The sequence below is a fragment of the Jaculus jaculus genome, chromosome 6 (genome assembly GCF_020740685.1).
Source record: "Jaculus jaculus isolate mJacJac1 chromosome 6, mJacJac1.mat.Y.cur, whole genome shotgun sequence".
In the NCBI taxonomy this organism is placed as follows: domain Eukaryota; kingdom Metazoa; phylum Chordata; class Mammalia; order Rodentia; family Dipodidae; genus Jaculus; species Jaculus jaculus.
In genome coordinates, this window is record NC_059107.1 from 91324847 (window position 1) to 91340130 (window position 15284).

A 15284-nucleotide genomic window follows, 5' to 3' on the forward strand; every position below is an offset into this window, starting at 1 on the left:
AAGCAAAATGGTCCTGGCTATGCAGATGGCTTCCTCTGGCATCTGTTACAGTCCTGAGCTCCTCTGAGGTAGAATTCTAGGAGCAGTGCCAACACTGACTCTTCCCTGAGTGGCTGCATTTGAGGGTCAGCAGTAGGTCTGAGCCATGATACAGAGCAGCCTCCACCATGGTGGAGTCTCAAGATGTGTCTTCAAAGGTACTTTATCTTGTGGGGCATTCATAGAAGGTGGTGGTGGTGTATATTAGGTCAGGAAGTAGCATGTGACCACACAAAAAGAAGACGGAGCTCAGTGTTGGAGGCAGCCTTGTCCCTAAACTGTGTGTTGGGATTTAGAAGGGATTCTTAGACTTTTTTATTTGTTTGTAAGGAGAAGCAGAGAAACAGACAGAAAATGGGCACACCAGGGCCTTTTGCCACTGCAAATGAATTCCAGGTATATGTAACACTTTGTGCATCTGGCTTTACATGAGCACTGGAGAATCAAAGCTGGGCCATCAGCCTTTGCGACCAAGTGCTTTTAACCACTGAGAAATCTCCCCAGTTCCCTAAGCCTTTTTTCAGTAGTTAGGTTCCACCGACCAACTTTTTTGTTTGTTTGTTTTAACCAGGATCTCACTATGTAGCCCAAGCTGGCCTGCATCTCACTATTTAGCCTCAAACTCACAGCACTCCTCCTGCATCAGCCTCTTATGTGCTGGGATTACAGTTGTGCCCCAATAACCTAGATCCTATCTTTGTTTAGACCTCCTCTAAGTGTCTATTTAAAACTCTGTACCCAGAGTAATACGTTTACAAGATGGCTATTCTCTACTAGGACTAGGAACATTTAAGACAAGGTTGGACTTGAAAACATCATGACAAGGTTAAAGAAAGCAGTCATGAAAGACAACATACTATGTGATTCATCTATATGAAATATTAAGAATAGGCAAATCAGGGCTGGAGAGATGGCTTAGCAGTTAAGGTACTTGCCTGCAAAGCCAAAGAACCCGGGTATGATTCCCCAGGATCCCACGTAAGCCAGATGCACAAGGGGGTGCATGTTTACAGCAGCTGGAGGCCCTGAAATTCTCTCTCTCCCTTATTTTTTAGTTTTTTATTTGTTTGTTTGTTTTTCAAGGTAGGGTCTCACTCTAATTCAGGCTGATCTGGAATTCACTATGTAGTCTCAGGGTGACCTCAAATTCATGGCAATCCTCCTACCTCTGCCTCCCGAGTGCTGGGATTAAAGGCATGCACCACAATGCCTGGCTCTTTCTCTCTTTTTAATATTTTATTTTATTTTATTTAAAGAAAGAAAGAGAATGGGCACAACAGAGCCTTCAGCCACTGCAAATGAACTCCAGGTGCATGTGCCATCTTGTGCATCTGGCTTTACATGGGTCCTGGGGAATTGAACCTGGGTCCTTTAGCTTTGCAGGCAAGTGCCTTAACCACTAAGCAACCTGTCCAGATCTCTCTCTCTCTCTCTCTAATAAATAAAATATTTTAAATGAAAAAACAGAACTGGGGATGCAGCTCAGTTAGTACAGTGCTTACCTGGTATGCTCAAAGCCCTGAGTTCAATTCCAAGTTGGGATCATAAACTGGGCATAAATCAGATATGGTGGCATACACCTATAACCCCAGTAGTACTCAAGAGGTGAAGGGAGGAGGAACAAGAGTTAATGATCAGCCTTGACTACATAGCAAGTTTAAGTCCAGCCTAGGCTACATGAGTCCCTGTCTTAAAAAAAAGAAAGAGGGTGGGGGGAAGCCAGGTGTGATGGTACATGCCTTCAATACCAGCACTCAAGAGACATAGGTAGGAGGATTGCTGTAAGTTCAAAGCCACCCTGAGACTACAGAGTGAATTTCAGGTCAACCTGGGCTAGAGTGAGACTTACATCAAAAAACAAAAAAGGGCTGGAGAGATGGTTTAGTGATTAAGGTGCTTGCCTGCAAAGCCAAGAGACTTTAGTTCTATTCCCCAGGACCCATGTAAGCCAGATGCACCACGTAGTTCATTTGCAGTGGCTGGAAGCCCTGGAGTGCCCATTCTGTCTCTCTCTCTCTCAAATAAATAAATTAAAGCATAATATAGAAAAAGAAAAACAAAGTAAAATAGTAAAAAGAATAACAAGGGCTGGAGAGATGGCCTAGTGATTGAGCACTTGCCTGTGAAGCCTAAGGACCCTGGTTCAAGGCTCAATTGCCCAGGACCCATGTAAGCCAGATGCACAAGGGGACAAACGTGTCTGGAGTTCGTTTGCAGTGTCTGGAGGCCCTGGCATGCCCATTCTCTCTCTGTCTCTCTGTCTCTATCTCTGCCTCTCTCTGTCACTCTCAAATAAATAAATAAATAGTTTTTAAAAAGAATAACAAATAAATAACATATTTTTTTGTAAAGGACTGGAGAGATGGCTTAGTAGTTAAGGTACTTGCTGGCAAAGCCCAAGGACCCAGGTTTGATTCCCCAGTACCCATGTAAAAAGTCAGATGCACAAAGTGGCACATGTGTCTGGAGTTTGTTTGCAGTGGCTAGAGTCCCTGGCACAACCACTCCCACCCTCTTCTCTCAAATAAATAAATAAAATATTTTTTAAAAACTTTAAGCTGGGTGTGGTGGCACACGCCTTTGATCCCAGAACTCAGAAAGCAGAGGTAGGAGGATCGCCTTGAGTTTGAGGCCTCCCTGAGACTACATAGTGAATTACAGGTCAGCCTGGACTAGAGCAAAACCCTACCTTGAAAAAACAAAAAAAAAAAAAAAGAAAAGAAAAGAAACCTTTAAAAAAGAATAACATAATGAATATTTATGCTCCCATTATCCAGCTTCAACAATTAACAGCAAAGTGTTGATTCATCTATATCTGCACCCACTTATTTCCCCACTCCACCTGTATGGATGATTCTAAAACAAATTTTAGACATATTTCATTTATAGACATTTCAGTACTTGTCTCTAAAAGGAATGGACAATGTGTTAACCATACACCACTATCACAACTAAGAAAAAAACTAGTTTAACTCCTTAGTATTACAAAATACTCTTAACATTGTTAAATTTTCTTGAATAACTAACAGGGTATGAATAAGTCACATAAAAATCTATTTTTTTGGACAATGGTACACCCAGAAGCCATAGATTGTTACTAGAAAATTTTCAATGCCAGGAATGGGATACCTTTCAGTGAGTTGTTGGCCAGGGAAGTCCCTGATGCCACCAAAACATTACAGGCCATTGCCAAGGCTCTTGGTTTCCCACCAGGAATATAAGACCCTATTGCTGAAGACTTTACATGCTTGGATGCAAGGTCACTGAGAAATCCTGCTGGAGCTGAACTAAAAACTTCCTCCCTTGTAGACCAACTGACAGAAAGCTGGAAAAAGTTGCATGCAGTTCAATGGGAGAGAGAGAAGTCATCAGTGGAGATAAACAACAGTGGACACTGCAAGCCTTATGTTTGGCCAGCCAGGCCAAATAAGCCAATGGGGGCAATAGTGGCATGTCTGTTATGGGGAAAACCAACTGATCTCTAATTGGACTGGAAGTCCACTCCACAGAAAGGAATACATGCCTGGTACTGAAAACCTATGATGGGAGACGTCATGAACTCTAGGGGTGTAATGCCTGCTGGTGTCTAGCTGAATGCATATATTATGTTCACCAAACTGCCTAGTAAGCACTTCTCTTAATGCTCATGCTCATATATTAATGCTACTGTCACTTTTGGTTAGAGAAGTTTCTCTTTTCAGAAGGCAGTGACCACTGGGATGACCTGAAAGGCACCATAGTGAGAAGTGACAGAGGAGTGCTCAGTACTGAAATATCTTTATCACACCTTCCAAGACTCAGGTTCCACTGTAAAAGAGGTGGCAGAAAGAATGTAAGAGCCAAAGGAAGGATAGGACTGCTTATAATGCAATCTTCCAGACACAAGGGGCCTGGATATCCATGACCTCACATTGCCTGGCACTACATTCACAAGACCATCATAATAGAAGGAAAATATCATGACATCAAAACAAAAAAGAAGGAGGGTACTTAATAGGTTGATATTGTATATATGTAAGTACAATGATTGAGATGGGGAGGTAATATGATGGAGAATGAAATTTCAAAGGGGAAAGTGGAGGGGGTGAGGGAGGGAATTACCATGGGATTTTTTTTATAATCATGGAAAATGCTAATAAAAATTTTTAAAAAAGAGACTGATTGAGAGGGGGAGGGGATATGATGGAGGGTAGATTTGTGAAGGGGAAAATGAGGAGAGAGGGAATTATGATTTATTATCTATAATTCTGGAAGTTGTCAAACAAATTTTAAAAATTCCTTGATTGTGTCTCACATTGATTTATTCAAATTAGAAGGTTTACACATTTAATTCAGTGGATATGGCTCTTATTTCATAAGGGCTTTTTTTTTTTTTTTTTTTTTTTTTTTCTTTTAAGGTAGGACCTTTCTCTAGCCCAGGCTGATCTGCAATTCACGGTGTAGTCTCAGGATGGCCTCGAACTCACAGTGATCCTACTTCCTCAGCCTCCCTAGTGCTGGGATTCAAGGTGTGTGTCAATATGTCTGGCTTAATAAGCTTTTTTTGAGACAGGGTCTTACATAGCTTGTCTTCTATTGCTATATAAGGCTGAGGATGTCTTGATCTGGCTGTTTTCACCTCCCAAGTGCCTGGATTACAGGTGTGTGCCATTATGCCTGGCCATAGAATTTTATTTTATAAATTCTACCACCTTTCACTTTTCATTAGCTTATTTTTCAAGAAACAAGGTTGTTTGTTCCAGTGTTCTATAGTATTCTGGATTCAGCTGATTGTATCCCCCAATGGTGTCATTTACAGGCTAAATTTGTTAATATTTTATTAATTAATTTATTTATTTGAGAGAGAGAGAGAATGGGCACATCAGGGCCTCTAGCCATTGCAAACGAACTCCAAACACATGCACCACCTTGTGCATCTAGCTGACATGGGTAGTGGGGGATTGAACATAGGTCCTAAGGCTTTGCAAGCAAGCATCTTAACTGCTAAGCCATCTCTCCAACCCTACAGGCTAAATTTTTACAAACTAAATCTTGTGCAAAATCCTAAAACACAAAGAAGATGAAAAATGAAACTTCTGTAGTTGAATCAGAACAGAAACATGCAGTGGGGCTTATTCAGCTCCTACTTCCCTTTTTAGGTAACTCCAAGGAACAAACTCCTGATAACATAGCTTAAAAACCACTAAGACTGAATAATACCTTCTACTGAGCTGTACAGAGAGAGAGGGAGAAAGAGAAAAACAGAGAGAGAGAATGAGTCAGAGCTCAAAACTATCTTTATCTTTTTTCAGTTCTGATTACTCTGATAAGTTCTCATTTTGGACCAGTGGCATAATGCACAAAAGGGCTCAGGGAGATAGCAAATTCACCCTGACTTTACCAGAGAGTATACAGGCCCAGCACTTTCTCTGCCTTAGGAACTCTTAGGAAGTAGCACTTTGCCATTTTGTCTCCCAGGTGTCTGGCAAGGCCAAGCCCATTCACCACATCCCCTAATATGACTCAGGAACTGTACTCCACGGTGGGAAGTTGTAACTTCTCATCCCAAGGGTCTCAGCTCAGGTAAGAGGCATGAAAACAGCCTGGTGAGTGATTGAGACTATGAGCATAAGGAGTGTTGGGGAGAAAAGATCTGGTCAGGACCTCAATTGTTTTGTTTTGTTTTGTTTTGGTTTGGTTTTCGAGGTAGGGTCTCACTCTAGCTCAGGCTGACCTGAAATTCATTATGTAGTCTCAGGGTGGCCTCGAACTCATGGCAATCCTCCTACTTCTGCTTCCCAGGTGCTGGGATTAAAGGTGTGTGCCACCACGCCTGGCAGGGCTTCCATTTTGATACAAAATAGATGAGGAAAGATTTTGAATATAAGAAGGTATTTAATATGGCCAAGTACTAATGAGCTAGTACATTACCTAGAACAGATTCAAAGTGATGAATGCAATGGTTTGCCTGAGAATATAAATGGGAAGGAAAAGCTACAGCTTAACTACCACAAAATGCACTTCAAATGCTAAGATATAGGAGTTTGTAGTCTAAAGACATACAAGTATATTCACTCGACACACTGTTGTTCTTTTTAAAAAACATTTTAGGGGCTGGAGAGATGACTTAGTGGTTGGGCGCTTGCCTGTGAAGCCTAAAGACCCCCATTCGAGGCTTGATTCCCCGGTACCCATGTAAGCCAGATGCACAAGGTGGCGTATGCATCTGGAGTTCCTTTGCAGTGTCTGGAGGCCCTGGCATGCCCATTCTCTCTCTCTCCCCCTCCCTCTCTCTCCCTCTTTCTCTCTCTGTCTGTCACTCATAAGTAAATAAAAATAAACAAAAAAATTTAAATATATATATTTTAGGGCTGGAGGGATGGCTTAGCAGTTAAGGCTTTTGCCTGCAAAGCCAAAGGAACCAGGTTCAGTTCCCCAGGACCCATGTTAGCCAGATGCACAAGGTGGCATATGTGTCTGGAGTTTGTTTACAGTGGCTGGAGGTCCTGGTGTACCTGTTCTCTCTCTCTCTTCCTCTCTGTCAAATAAATAAATAAAAATATTAATTTTTTTATTGTTTGGTTTTTCTTTTTTTAAGATTTTATTTTTATTTATTTATTTGAGAGAGAAGCAGAGAGACAGAGAATGGGCACCCCAGGGTCTCTAGCCACTGCAAACAAACTCCAGATGCATGTGCTACCATGTGCATCTGGCTTACATGGGACCTAGAGAATGTAACCTGAGTTCTTAGGCTTTGCAGGAAATTGCCTTAACTGCTAAGCCATCTCACCAGCTCTAGTCTTTTTTTTTTTTTTTCCAGGTAGAGTCTCACTGTAGCCCAGGCTGAACTGGAATTCATTATGTAGTCTCAGGATGGCCTTGAACTCACCACGATCTTCCTACCTCTGCCTCCCAAGTGCTGGGATTAGAGGCGTATATCACCATGCCTGGCTTTTAAAAAATATTTTGTTTATTTATATATTTCAGAGAGAGAGGCTAGGCACACCAGGGTCTCTAGCTACAGATGCATGTGGCACCATGTATATCTGGCTTAAATGGGTGCTGGTGAATCACACTGTGGTGGTTTGATTCAGGTGTCCCCCATAAATTTAGGTATTCTGAATTCTAGCTTCCCCAGCTGATGGCAATTGAAAATTAATGTTTCCTGGAGGCAGTGTGTTGTTGGGGGCGGGCTTATGGGTGTTATAGCCAGTTTTGCCCTTGCCAGTGTTTGGCACCCTCTCCTGTTGCTATTGTCCACCTTATGTTGGCCAGGGGGTGATGTCCACCCTCTGCTCATGCTATTGTTCTCCCTGCCATCATGGAGCTTCCACCTCGAGCCTGTAAGCCAAAATAAACCTTTTCTCCCACAAGCTACTCTTGGTTAGGTGATTTCTACCAGCAATGAAAACCTGACTGCAACAACCCCGGGAGTGGGGTTGCTGCTAGACACCTGACTGGCTTTGGCCTTTTGGAGCTGATTTTCAAGAGGAATGTGGAAGGATTTGAAACCTTGGCCTAAGAGATGCCTTGCAATGCTGTAAGTACAGCTTGATGGACTATTCTGGTCTGAGCTGCAAGACCTGAATGCAGTAAGAACTATGGACTGTGAGGTCTGACTTATGAGGGTGAGAAAGAGCTTTGCCTAGATTGGGCTAACAGTTTGTGTGGGAAGCTTGTTATGCCCATGTCCTGAGAAATTGTGCAGGGTTGCTTTGCATAGAAATGAACTGGTGTGAGCAGAGGGATATGGCACAGAAAGAAAGAATCTTTGGGTGCACTGCTGCCCATTCAGCTGCAGTTGAGAGATTTCAACCTTTGAGATTGGGCCAGCTAACCTGTACTAGGGCAAGAAGAATGTAGACTCTTTTGAAGGGGCCTGAGTGCTCAAGGAGTGTCCTGTTCTTCAAAGTCTGCTTTATTTCTCCCTGGACTAACAAACTGGCACCTACCTGGTATTGTGGAGTATAATAAATGCAGAAAAGAGAGGGTCATTGAGTTTGCAACATGGTCTTGTGTTTTGGAAATGGCCATGGGCAGTGTGAAGCAGGTTTGCTGGATGCCTGCATGGAGACCCCATGGGACCATGAGGATGAACCCTGGGTTGCAGTAGAGACCCAGTGGAGATGCTGGGACCATGAGATGGCTGCTAAGGAAAGCTGCTGACCCCAGATAAAGTTTTCCAGAACTGTGAGTAGCCTAGCTGGAGGGGCAGAACTGGAATACCAGAGACTTGTTGCTGGTTAGAATTATAGAACTTGGAGATTTGTCACTGGTTAGAGTTGCTGGGCTTGAAGCTACACAGTTTGATATTTGCCCTGGTAGTTTTAAATCCTGTATTGGTTGAATATTTCTTTGCTATGCCCAATGTCATCTTTTACAGTGTGAATGTTTATTCTGTGCCATTATGGGTTTTTTGAGGTTATTTTTTGGTATTATGGCTCAGTTAAAAGACCTTGGATTATCAGGATGTATGAACGTCATTGGGATTGATAAAAAATATGGAAACTTTTAAAGTTGGACTGAATGCATTGCATTTTACATCATGGATGGTTATCAGTTTATGGAGACCAGGGGTGGAATGTGGTGGTTTGATTCAGGTGTCCCCCATAAACTTAGGTGTTGTGAATGCTAGGTTCCCAGACTGTGGAGATTTGGGAACGAATGTCTCCTGGAGGCAGTGTATTGTTGGGTGTGGGCTTATGGGTGTTATAGCCAGTGTCCCCTTGTCAGTCTTTGGCACACTCTCCTGTTGGTATTGTCCACCTTATGTTGGCCAGGTGGTGATGTCCACCCTCTACTCATGCCATCATTTCCCCCTGCCATCATGGAGCTTCCCCCTCAAGCCAAAATAAACCTCATTTTCCCACAAGCTGATCTGGGTCAGGTGATTTCTACCAGTAATGAGAATCTGACTGCAGCACGAACCTAGGTCTTTAGGATTTGCAGGCAACTGCCTTAACTGCCAAGCCATCTCTCCACTGCCCCCAACTATTGTTCTTTTTTTTTTTTTTTTTCTAGGTAGGGTCTCACTCTGGCCCAGGCTAACCTGGAATTAACTATGGAGTCTCAGGGTGGCCCCGAACTCACAGCAATCCTCCTACCTCTGCCTCCCGAGTGCTGGGATTAAAGGTGTGCGCCACCACACCCAGCTTCCAACTGTTGTTCTTGATTGTGAATGCCTTCCAGCCAAAGGTTAGCAACAGACACCTGTAAATTGGCCAGAATTGGGGTTTATTGACTCATTTCAACAAGAACACACACCATGACAGAGTGAGGCACATCCAATGTTAGCTACTAGGGACTTGTGTTTGAACTTAGTTTTGGCTATTTAAGGGACAGGTCAAGGAAGTGAGGAATTTTTCTAGATTGGATGCTATCAGAAAGTTATATATATAACTAAATATATATCTTTTTGGTCTTTTCAAGGTAGGATCTCACTCTAGCCCAGGCTGACCTGGAACTCACTCTGTTGTCCCAGGCTGGCCTTGAATTCATAGTAATTCTCCTATCTCTGTGTCCTGAGTGCTGGGATTAAAGGTATATGCCACCATATCCAGCAACATATAACTAATTTTTATTTAGAAGTTTGGAGAATGAAACAAGGATAAAGCTATGACTGATAGTGAGTGGGCTGGGGAGATGGCTCAGCAGTTAAAGGCCTTTCCTTGCAAAGCCTGCCAGTCCAGGTTCAATTCCCCATTGTGCAAGTAAAGCCAGAGGCAAAAAGTGGTGCACACATCTGGAGATTGCTTTCAGTGGCAGGAGGCTCTGACATACCCCTCTCTCTCTCCTTGTAAATACATAAATAACAATGTTTACAACTTTTTAAAGCTATGACTGGTAGCAAAGCAGCATTCACTTATACTAGCTAGGGTAGATGCATGTTTACTTATTCTTTTGTTGTTGTATTGCACAGGGCATCTAACCACTGCAAATGAACTCCAGACACATGCACCAGCTTGTATATCTGCCTTACATGGGCCCTGGAGAATCGAACCTGGGTCCTTTGAAGGCAAACACCTTAACTACTTACTAAGCCATCTCTCCAGCCCTGTTTTTGGTTTGTTTGTTTGTTTGTTTGTTCAAGGTAGAGCCTCACTCTAGCCCAGGCTGACCTGTAATTCACTATATAGTCTCAGGGTGGCCTCAAACCCATGGCAATCCTCCTACCTCTGCCTCCTTAGTGCTAGGATTAAAGGCATGCACCACCACGCCCGATTTATGTTTACTTATTCTTGTGGCTTGAACAATGTTCTTATTTTGGTCTTTGCTCTGATATGATTATAGAGAGGTCTTGCTTTCATCTTGATCTGTCATGATTAGAGTAGTCTTGCCTGATAACCCTATGCGACATGGCTTATGTTTGACAGAAGAAAACCAAAGCATCCCTGAGAGTGCCCAGTTAGACCCTAGCTGCAAAGGCCTGCTTGCCTCCTTCTTAGCTCCTATTCCCAGAAGCTTGAAATGTTGCTTACATCTGCTAAGAGAACAGGACAGGAAACCAAAAGCAAATGAAGAATCTTCCTGGAAAACATAATGGAAGAAAGACTTCAGAACTATGATATGAAGCAAGGATAGGATGCTGGGAACTGGCTAGAGTATGGGGAATTTTCTAGAGGAACGGGATGACTTGGGAGCAAGAGATGGAGGTCTAAGGAAGAGGACCATTATATGTGTTGATGTTTGTATGTGTTAATAAAAGTAGGTATTGAAGGAGAGAAAAACGAAAATGAAAATAAACTGGGTGTGGTGATCTGTGCTTGTAATCTCAACTACTCAGGTGAAGCAAAGGGATCAAAGGTTCAGAGTAATTCTGGGTTACAGAGTGAATTCAAGGTCGGTGTGGGCAATTTATACTCTGTCTCAAAATGATTTTTTTTTTTTTTTGAGGCAGGGTCTCACTCTAGCCTAGGCTGACCTGGAATTTATTATGTACCCTCAGGGTGGTGATTCTCCTACCTCAGCCTCCCAAATGCTGGCATTAAAGGCATGTGCTACCACGCCTGGCTCAAAAAATATATATATTTTTTAATGGTGAGATGCAGCTCAGTGGTAGAATACTTACCTAGCATACACAGAACCCTGGATTAAATCTTCAGAAGGGAAGGAAGGAGGGAGGGAAAGAGGGAAGAATGAAGGAAGGAAAAAAGAAAGGAGGAGAGGGAAGGAGTGGGGAGGGAGGGAAGAGAAGGAGGGAAGGATGGGCTAAGAATTAGAGAGGAAGTGTGGAAATGGCCAAGGATGGGTTTGGAGCAGACACAGGAAGGCAGGGAGAGGGCAGTCATGAAGAAGCCTGTGTTGGGTCGGCTTGGGGTTGAGCTGGTGGTGGACACGGAGGACTGGAGAGGAGCGTAAGACAGCCCGGGCAGCTCAGCAGCAGCCCTGCACTGGGCTGGTACTTAGAGACCATGAGACTGGAGAGACCATAGCATGTGAACTTTCCGCCTTCCTCTACTAGCACTCCAGAGCTTAGCCAAGACCGTATTTATGGGGAATAGTGTGACATTTCCATACACTTATGCAACATGTAATTATCAGGCTAGGGTAATAAGCATATCTAACAATCCAGACATTTATAACTTCTTTGTATTGTGGAACTTTTATTTTATTCCTCTAATAATGGCTTTCAAACTTTACATCCACAGCTGCAGACAGGACTACATGTTAAATTACAATCCCAAAAAAACATTGACACAAGATATAGATATAATTGTACATATACAGTCATGTAGATTTATCATACTATATCTTCTAAACTGTCCCAAGACATTTACGATGCACTTTTCTGCTTGCCTGCCTTCCTTCCTTCCTTCCTTCCTTCCTTCCTTCCTTCCTTCCTTCCTTCCTTCCTTCCTTCAGAAAGAGAGAGAGAGAGAGAATGGGTGTATCAGGGCCTCTAGTCACTGTAAACAAACTCTAGATGCATGGGCTACCATGTGCATCTGGCTTACATAGGTACTGGGGAATCAAACCTGGGTTCTTAGGCTTCACAGGTAATGCATTAACCATTACGCCATCTCTCCAGCCTCTCTACTTCATTTTTTTTTTTTAAAGCCTTTCAGGGGCTGGAAAGATGGGCTGGAGAGATGGCGTAGTGGTTAAGGTGCTTGTCTGAAAAGCCTAACAACCCATGTTCTACTCTTCAGATCCCACATAAGCCAGACGCACAAGGTGGCACAAGCACGCAAGGTCGCACATGTGCACAAGGTGGCCCACATGTCTAGAGTTTGATTACAGTGGCTGGAAGTCGCACCAATTTTCTCTCTCTTGCTGTTGCTCTCTCGCATTAAAAAAAAAAAAAAAAATGGCTACAGCTGAAGGAATGGTTTAGCAGTTAAGGCGTTTGTTTGTAAAGCCAAAAGATCCCGGCTCGACTCTCTAGGACCCACATAAGACAAATGCACAAGGGGACCCACGTGTCTGGAGTTCATCTGCAGTGGCTGGAGGCCCTGGCATGCTCATTCTCTCACTCTTCTTCAAATATATAGTCTGTGGAGCTTGCGTCAAAAATAACAACAGGGGGCTGGAGAGATGGCTTAGCGGTTAAGCGCTTGCCTGTGAAGCCTAAGGACCCCGGTACCAGGCTCCGTTCCCCAGGTCCCACGTTAGCCAGATGCACAAGGGGCGCACGCATCTGGAGTTCGTTTGCAGTGGCTGGAAGCCCTGGTGCGTCCATTCTCTCTCTCTCCCTCTATCTGTCTTTCTCTCTGTGTCTGTCGCTCTCAAATAAATAAATAAACAAAAAATATTAAAAAAAAATAATAACAACAGGGCTGGAGGGATGGCTTAGGGGTTAAGGCCTTTGCCTGCAAGGCCAAAGGACCCAGGTTTGATTCCCCAGGAGCCACGTTAGCCAGATGCACAAGGGGCGCATGTGTCTGGAGTTCATTTGCAGTGGTTGGAGGACCTGGCACACCCATTCTCTCACTCTCTCTCTCCCTCTTTCTCTGTCAAATAAAGAAATAAATAAAAACTAAAATATTTTTTAAAACAACAAAAAAGCCTCTGAGGACGCAACCAATTTCCCTGTTCAAATGTGCTCTACACATCAAATGTAAACTCAGGACCATTACACAGGCTGTTCCTTCAACTAGAATGTGCTTTTTTTTTTTTTTTAATTGTCTCAATTGGAACCTTATTTCCTTTATTTATTTTTTTTAATTTTTTTTTTTTTCCGAGGTAGGGTCTCACTCTGGCCCAGGCTGACCTGGAATTAACTGTGTAGTCACAGGTTGGTCTCGAACTCACGGTACTCCTCCTACTTCTGCCTCCCGAGTGCTGGGATTAAAGGCGTGCGCCACCACGCCCGGCCTTATTTCCTTTACATCTCAGGTAAATGCCACCTGCTCAAAGAAGTAACCCAGGTTGAAACAGCCACCTGAGCCTTCTCGTTCATGTGCTCAATAGGACCTTTATCCTTTTTTTTTTTTTTTTTTTTTTTTGGTTTCTCTATCTTTTTGTTTTTTGTCTTTTGGGGTTTTTGTTTGTTTGTTTTGTTTTTCGAGGTAAGGTCTCAGTCTGGTCCAGGCTGACCTGGAATTAACTATGTAGTCTCAGGGTGGCCTGGAATTTATGGTGATCTTCCTACCTCTGCCTCCCGTGTGCTGGGATTGAAGGTGTGCACCACCATGTCCAGCTTTGTTTACCTATCTTCTGTCAATTGTCTTTCTCTTTCAATATGATTGGGTAAACTCTATGGGACATGGACCTAATCAGTACCTAGAACTGTGGCAACCACCTCGACTAGCAAGAATGACGCGACCGAGAGCTCTTCTTTAAGCAGTTTATTCAGGAACCTTGAACAATCTTCTGACCCCGGGGAGAGCCGACCCACAAGCTAAGTAGTCCTGCGCTAGCCAATCCTAGTGAGCCACGTGGCCCATGCAGATAGGTCCACGATTAAGGAAGCAGAATTAGTTAAGCAGCCTCAGCCAAATAAGGACTTGTTTATTCCAGAGAGGCTCGCTATCGGGCTAGCGGAAGGCGGAAGCCGTCGCCATCTTTAGGGCGCGGCACATCTCAGCTCTCCACATAGAACAGTGTCCAGAATACAGCAGGAGCTCAGTGACCTTAGTAAACTGAAGAAATGATCCTCACCAGGCTCTTCCTCTCTTTGGACCTCAACATTCATGTGCAAGATTGGACAGTACCTCTAGGTTTCCAGGACATATCAGAGGATGGGCTTCAGATTCCCAGGGTCAGCATGGCGGGTGAGATGGAGAAAGTCAGGCTAGTTGCCCACAGTCCTGTGCACTGGCTGAGATACTGAGGAAGCACCCTGCTAGTCCTAGGCAGAGAACAAACGATGGCGGAGCAGGATAGGAGCCAGCCAGACACAATGAAGGAAAACACAGTGGTGGACTTCCTGGGTGCTGCATATTTGCCTGCATCATCACTCACCTCTCAGTCCCCTGAGGGCGGAAGAGAACATCCTGAGGCATTCTAGTCAGGAGGAGGCCAGATTCAGTTCAAAACCTGGCTCTGACACTTGTGAGCACCACGGGCTGAAACTGGCACACTGACCACACTGTTTGAACCCTGGCACTCTCAGCTACTAGTTTCGTGACCTTGGGTAAATCATTCCCCCTCTCTCCAAGCTTTCTCATGTCTCAGATGAGGATGGCATTAGCTACATCACCTCAGGTTTTCTCAACAGAACTCCAGGAAGTCTTCTTGGGGAATGGGAATCTGAAGCAAACTGGGACTCTCCAGTTGGCTTCCATCCACCTGACCCTGAGGGCTCTGGCCTGAGTACCTGAGGTTGGAATGCTGTGCATTCAGCAGGCTCAGGGCCAAGTCCAGGTCCAGCACTCACGGATTTGTGACCTTAGACAAACCACAACCCAGGAGCCTCCATTTCCTCAACAAGAACTTTGGATTTTCAGAGCTAGGGTTCTATTCAGAGCTGGGCCAGTCTCAATGTCCCCAACCCCAACATTTCTTGTTCCCTAAAGAAGTAAATAGAATTGCCATGGAGAGCACGGAACTCTAATTTTATTTGTCTTAAGTGCTGGGTTCCTAATCCAGGGCCTTGTGCCCAAATCTATTTTTCTCAAGATTCTTTTACTTCTTGAGAACAGCGACTCATATATCCTACACTGGCCTTGACATTTAGTGAAGGATGATCTTGAACTTCTGATCCTCCTGCCTCCACCTCCTGCCTGCTGGGATTACAGACATGAATCACCACACCCAGCTAAGTCCAGGAATTTTCAACAGAAAGTAATAATGTTTGATGGGGGCCAGCAGGGTTAGCCCGGTCA